The sequence below is a fragment of the Danaus plexippus genome, chromosome 5 (genome assembly GCF_018135715.1).
Source record: "Danaus plexippus chromosome 5, MEX_DaPlex, whole genome shotgun sequence".
Classification (NCBI taxonomy): Eukaryota; Metazoa; Arthropoda; class Insecta; order Lepidoptera; family Nymphalidae; genus Danaus; species Danaus plexippus.
In genome coordinates this window covers 4,252,815-4,260,063 of record NC_083539.1, presented here as the reverse complement: position 1 = coordinate 4,260,063, position 7,249 = coordinate 4,252,815, and positions in this window count along the sequence as shown.

Here is a 7,249-nt window from a genome sequence, read left to right as displayed (position 1 = left end):
TGTTGAGAAAATAAATTTAAATATTTTTTTTATATAACGATCACTGCATTCCGAATCGGTTGGGCATATTCTATTATGTTATATTATTTAATATAGTAAAATTATTTCCACAAATTTTTGAAGGGATTATTGAATTGATATTTAACTGGAAACAATTTAATCAATAATTTTTTTTTTTGTTATAATGTCATTGATCAGTTACTTAATCATTTATTTAATAAAATAAATCATTTTGATCTCATCATTCATTCATGATGATTCCTCGTTTATCATTCGTGATGAATAGCTAATGGGTGGAATTCTACTGCTTAACATATTTCTCTCCAATTCACTGTTCACTATATTGACTTATATACCCATTTACCAAAATAAAAATGTATAACAAATAAAACCTATTAAAAATGAGAATTCTACCGGAGTATAAATTTTTATTTCGAAACATCCTGCCACTTTAATGGAATAGCACAGAATGGTGAATATTTAGAAAAATATACATATATATATATACATATATTTTAGAAAATATATATTATTGTTTACTTATCAAATATAACAAACGGATGCAGTGAAACTAAAACAGTTATTTATATTTATTTTGTTATATTTTCGTTTTATTTACAAATGTACACCACTAAGAAGCTACTATGATTTTAATAACTCATCAAATTTAAAACGCAAGACATTAAAAAATAATAATAATTAGATAAATAAATGTGCAGTTTTAGAAATGTCAAACAAAGTTTTGTCGTCATGATAAAACTTGGAAATGCAGTTACAGACCCACAGACGCTAGCGAACTTATTTGTCCCACATCCGTAAACTTTCAAAATCAGGTAGGACTAAAAAGGCTTAAAAACGGTTCATAAAAACTTTATCCTGTCGCATTGCAGAACGAAGACCCATCTTGTAATGGAAAAACACGGTTAACTGCACACTGTTTTAAAACTACCTTCATAAACTTCACAAAAATAAAAATCATTATACCTTTGGTACATCAAAATATTATTATACATAAAAATATGCTAACCGTGTTTTTAAAAAGGTCCAAGATATGGATTTAAAAGTTTAGACAGAAAGTGTGATATCTACCAGTTTTGACACAGATTTGTATCTATTGCAAAATCGGATGTAACAGTAGCGTTGTAAGTGAATTGAGTACATAAGATAAATTGTATTTATCTATATTTAACAAAGACATAACGTGAAAAACTACAAATTAAAATCATCGCCTGTCCTATATCGATTACAAGAAAAATTCTGAAAGTCTTTGTAGAAATGCAACGGAATTTATGTCAATTAATCTCTGATTCCGACAAAACGCTGTAGTTCACTATTGTGAAAAGAATATGACAACAGTATAATAGCTCCTCGTTATAACTCAAAATACAATTCAACGAAGACAACTGGAAACCTCAAATATCGGAAAACTCAGAAATGCAAGACTTGTATTTCATAACGTTATACTTACGTATCATAAAGCTACATAACATTTAAACATCATTTTAAAAAGGGTTAATTAATTTACAAACATTATTTTTGCCCTTTTCTTCTACTTTATTTTGTCTTTAATGCATAAAATATCATCGGTAATATATTGTCTAGTTTGAAAAATTATATTTTTTTAATAATTATTTATTCCGTGACCAATCAGACATGTTGAAGTTGATATTGGAAAGTAGGGGAACTCTTGAACTTTCTTATTGCGGCTTCAGAATAGAATTTGATACAGCAGATAATCAAAACCTGTTACGTACAAAAGTTCGTATGACCTAAACGAGAGTATCTCGGTTATTTTTATTATTGCGTATTATAATATATTTTCTCGTTTGTCAGGTAGGAAATACTCAAACTAGAAATAGCATTTCATATATAATCTGAAAATGTATTATTCCCAGGGATATGTTTGCTAATCCTGTCCACAAATTCCCTAAAAGAAAAAGAGGATTTGGCCTTTTAGTTTATTACTTTTGTTTATTTAGTGAAGCTTTACAATATTAAATTTTACAATATATTTTTATTTTCAACAGTTTAACAATGTCTTTAAAGCTTGTGTCAGTGCTATTTATGAGAATTCATTTTCTGTTAAAGACAATGACCAATGTAGAAAGTCTGTCTTACATTATTAAAACAGTGGTCCTCTCATTATAGTTTATGTCTAGCGGTTCAACATCTGTCCTAAATTCATAGCCATCGTTGAGGTGAAAAAATCAAGACAAGAGCCCATTGTTAGGGTTGCATAATAACAACAATAACTACAAAAAAAAACAGTAAGAGGTTGTCGAATCACATTTTAATTTCGTGTAAATGCCTATGAATGTGAGAAACTCCGTCAACATTTTTTCAAGATCTGAAAGAAAGCTATGAAAATATTCAGTTAAAGCTCTAAAAATACCCTTAACGCACTAGATATTATCCTTAGTATATATTTATCAGAAAAAAATATTTACTGAGGATAATATCTATACTATCGAACCCTATCACCTGCGTCTCGATTTATTTAGGGAACATTAGGATTAAGACTATTTACCAGTGTTATTTTAGTAGATCCACTATACTTTTCTTGTCTTTTCTTCATTTATCTGAAATTTATATATGTATTTCCTCTACGACAGTCTGGCTCGTAATGTTCCCTACCCTAAAGTCTGATTCCAGACAGCAAATATGACGGATTAAAGGTGTTTAGATTTTTATGTGACTCTTCAATTTTTATTATTTCAGACAGACATGTTTAAAATATACAGTGTATCTTCTTCGTTTTTCCTCCAAACTATATTATATTGGGGACATGACAGAAGACATTTTTGATTATTTGAAAATTATAATATAAGAAATTACTGTACAAATAAAAAACTACAGTTATGTTATAACATAAACTACGTCTTAAATTAAAATCTTAAAGAAAGATAAAGATTCAGACAAAAATAAGAGTATAATATAATACTTACTTATCTTTTGGGCTTATCTTGCTTAGAAGACTATTATGATCTGAACAAGAGTGTAAAATAACTTTTGCTCAAACCGTTACTTCGATGGATCTTTCGTTTTTTTTTTTCATATATTTAAAAAGCAACCTTATTTACTGGCATCATAATAAATAAACCATTACACCCAGATTTTAAAGTTATTAGAAATGGAAAAGCTATGTTATAAAAACTAATTACCTACTTTATATTAATTTACATGTGTTTATCGTTGCACTTTAGTAAAGTTATTTTTCCTTCATCTCGTGTGTTTTGAATGAAAAAATATGAGTATAGCCGAGTCGTTGTTCCTTGCAAATTAAAGGTAAAATTTAAGCTACTTCTTAAAAAAAAATTAATAACAGAAGACATACCTGTATAGATATTTATATACGAGTAAATATAAGTTTATTTGTAAATTTTTATTATATCCAACACTTTCTAAACACGAAAATGTTCATTAAAATATTTGAATAACCTTACCACCTTGAAAATACAAATATAAAAATGTAATAATAAAGCTCCACTAAAAAACAAGTTTTTTAAATTTTTGATTAATTATTTAGGCATCACAGAATTATATTATAAATTTAAACGAAACGTATTTCTGTTTTTATATCTGTGTCGTTTCGTGAAACCATATCAGACGGCCACGGGCTAGGTTAAGATTAAAAAGGTTTTATTATTAATATTTTTTTAAAATAAGAATTTATTCGAACTCCAAATATCTCTTAAAAGCAAACATAAACAAAAATATATCTTTAATAAAATATTTTTAAAAAGAAACAAATATTATAATGAGTATTGTTTATGGTATAATATAAATGTTGTTTTGAATACTAAGACTTCTTATTCAACAGCTATATTCAAGGCGGCACCCCGTTAATGCAAATTAGTACAAATAAATTTGGCCAATACTTAGATAGAACAAACAGCAATGAGGAAAAATATTACATATTTTATTAGTGAATAGTCATTCATTACATTGATAGGACTGAGATATATGTTTTAATAACCAAACATCATTTATTTTATTTCAACACAAGCAAAGTAACTTGAATATTTTAGTTGAACTAAAAACTTTTGTAGTTACATACGAGCGAGCTATGCTCTTCTAACACGGAGATTAATAGCGTAGCTTAGTTTAAAATGTACGTAATAAAAATTCATCAGTGTTATTATTGCAGACACTATTTACAAAACAATGATACGTGTTGATAATAAAAGGGAACACAGCTTAAATGTGATGAGAATATAGCCTTGGAACTTGCGGGTTAGCCAACTGTATCAAATGAAAATTAATAACCCTGCCTGAGTGCATGTTTCTCTATCACGCTGATAAATGTACCCATGACGTTTACTTACGAAAAAACGCCATACTTTCATTTATTTTACATAAGCCTAATTCATTGGAAGGCACAAAATACAAATAACTATTTTAAAATAATTTTGGGTCATATATTTTTACACATAATATAATTAAAATAGTGATATAGAAATATTCGTTTATAAATCGGTCTTTATGACTATTGAATTGAAAATTAATAACTTAAAGCAATGGTCGGGACACTAACTTTACCGAGCCTCGAGCTCGTTTATCACGACCTACGACCAGAAGCTTTAATATATGATATGAGACTACAGTTACAAATGAAAAAATTTAATCCGAATTTTATGCGAATAAAGGTACTTTAAGATATTTTATTTTTGTACACAATGAAATTACCCATGTAAAATTTATTAATCATTATATGTATATGCACAATAAATATTTTTGTATTGGAAGTAATAGATTTTTTTAAATATTACCCTAGAAGTCAATTGTGTTAAATTTATAGCAGAATACAATGTTTGAATGAAGGAAGGAAGAAAACAATCCAAGTATCATGATTTTTCTACAAAATGAAAGCAGAAAAATACAGTTTTATTCTGAAACAATATTTAAATTAATAAATATGTAATAAACAATTTGTTATTTTTAAAAAATATTTCTTCATTGTCATTCATTCAACGTGACTAAGTTTTATTCAAAATATGTCATTGTCGTCATTTCGTATTTGGTTGCAACTCTATCCGATTACGTATTCCAATTATTCAGTATTTCACGCCCATCGACGCCTATAATTACATTCTGATAGAATTGCATTAAATCCAACGAGAAATCGTTTACTAATTTCCATATAATTTATCCAATGATTAGCCTTAATTCAGTGTGGTTTTTAACGTATCAATTACAAAACGGATTATTTACGTTCTAAAACCGTTTCAATTTAGGGCTGATAATGAAAGAACGTGGAATTTGCCTTGGCCACCGAGCAGAGATGAGTTGAATGCTTGACAATTAAAAGAAAAGGTTATATAAAGTGTTTTCAATTAAAGTTGGAATCCGCTAAGGCAACTGTGCGGGCTTCTAACGTCAAGCGTGCCGTTACGTGCGAGAATCTGGGGTATTGCAGTGCATTGTACATCCGTGTAGACAATCATTTAAGTAAAACAATTTTGCTCGTTCATGTATCCCGTCGCTAGTTTTATTTTATTATTCAATTACTTACAGGAAAAGCTGTTTGGTAGGTGTTTTTGTTTCACTGATAGCAAGACGTTAAAAATATTTTCTGAGATTTTTTTTTTGCATTTCATCCTTAAATTTACTTTTAAATACTAAGAGTTCTGTTTAATCCTCAACATTTATTAATTCTCCAGTCTGCTGATCACAGTATTTCAAGTATACCAGTGATCAGAACGAGATTTACAAGCGCCAACATTAATTTATTCAGCACTGGCTGGGGAAAATTAATGTTTTCTCTTCTTCTGTGAGGCGTGAGGAGTGAGGATGGGATATTAAGCTTTCCATCGGGTTGGCTATTAGTAAAGAAACACTTAGTTGCTTGCTTTAACCTTAAAAAACGATATCTGTAACATTTTGTAAACATTTGTTTAGGGTCTGTTAAAACATTTAACTTTTATAGATATTTAAATGGAACTAGACTTTAGATTGAAATTAACTCATATAGATATTTAAAATGTTTAGAATTTTTATTTTTTACCACGCATTTTTAATGACTTGACATTTTAATATTTATTTATTTACCACTCTTGAAGTTATGAAAATTAATATGTCAATATAATAAATATTATCATTTTTCAGTATCTCATACCTACACATATTTATTCTACATTTTACGTCGTAAAAAGACAATCTATACTGTTATTTTTTTCTACCGACTATGTCGAACTAATAAAGACTTGATCCCTAAAATGTAAATAAAATTCTTTGGTTAATATGAAAATTAAAACATGTATTTTAAAAAAAAATCAGTACTACCATGAATATGAAATACCTTCCTATCTTTAAGAGCAAAGCCTTGACAATATACTATAATGTATAATATGTAAGAAGATAATGAAGAAGTTTTGTACGTAAGTTCTCAACGTATTCAGTATGTTCTCATCCTAGAACTACAATTAAAACCGTACGTAGATCGAATTGCATTGCTTATAATATTAACATAAAAATTTCACACTTATATTCTACTTGTATAAATAAATATATTAATAAAAATAAAAAAAATGTTATTACAAAGTCGTTATGTAAATTAAATATTGTACCACTATTCATAAACCTAATCGGGTCAAAATCGTTGTTGCTTAAAGTTAATTAAATTATTGTTAAGAAACATTCACTTATTGACACCTGATTCACACCATTTAAAAAACAACACTAAATAATTCCATTTTCATTTAATGTATGTTACATTATTTATCCATAAAGATTATATATTTTTTGGTAGAATTATATTTTGGACAAAATATCACAAGGAATTAACAATACTTTTCTAATGATTGTTATTTAGAGAGTTCTTATAAAATAAACACAAGAACATACGAATGACAAGTTGACGACCATTATTCTCTCGAAAGTCTTAGTAATATTGAGCCGAGAGTTACTGACACAGAATTGTCAGCATTGACCACTTTCTATTATTCTGTTATTTTAATTAAAATAAGTAGGTCTGTAACAGTATAATTTAAAGATAATTCTCTAAATCCAATATACAATCTATCACAAACACTATTAATATAAAGTCGTCATCTTAATAGACGATAAACAAAATCAGTAAACATTTACTCATACAGTTTAATAATTAAGACTATACTTTTGAAAGTGACATTTTTGGGAGCTACAAACTGGTATTGGTATATCTATTTAACTATATTTGAATATTGTCCTCTGGGAGTGAATGAGTAGACATTGATTATGCACTGTTTTTAATAAACCGGAAACCTTTAAA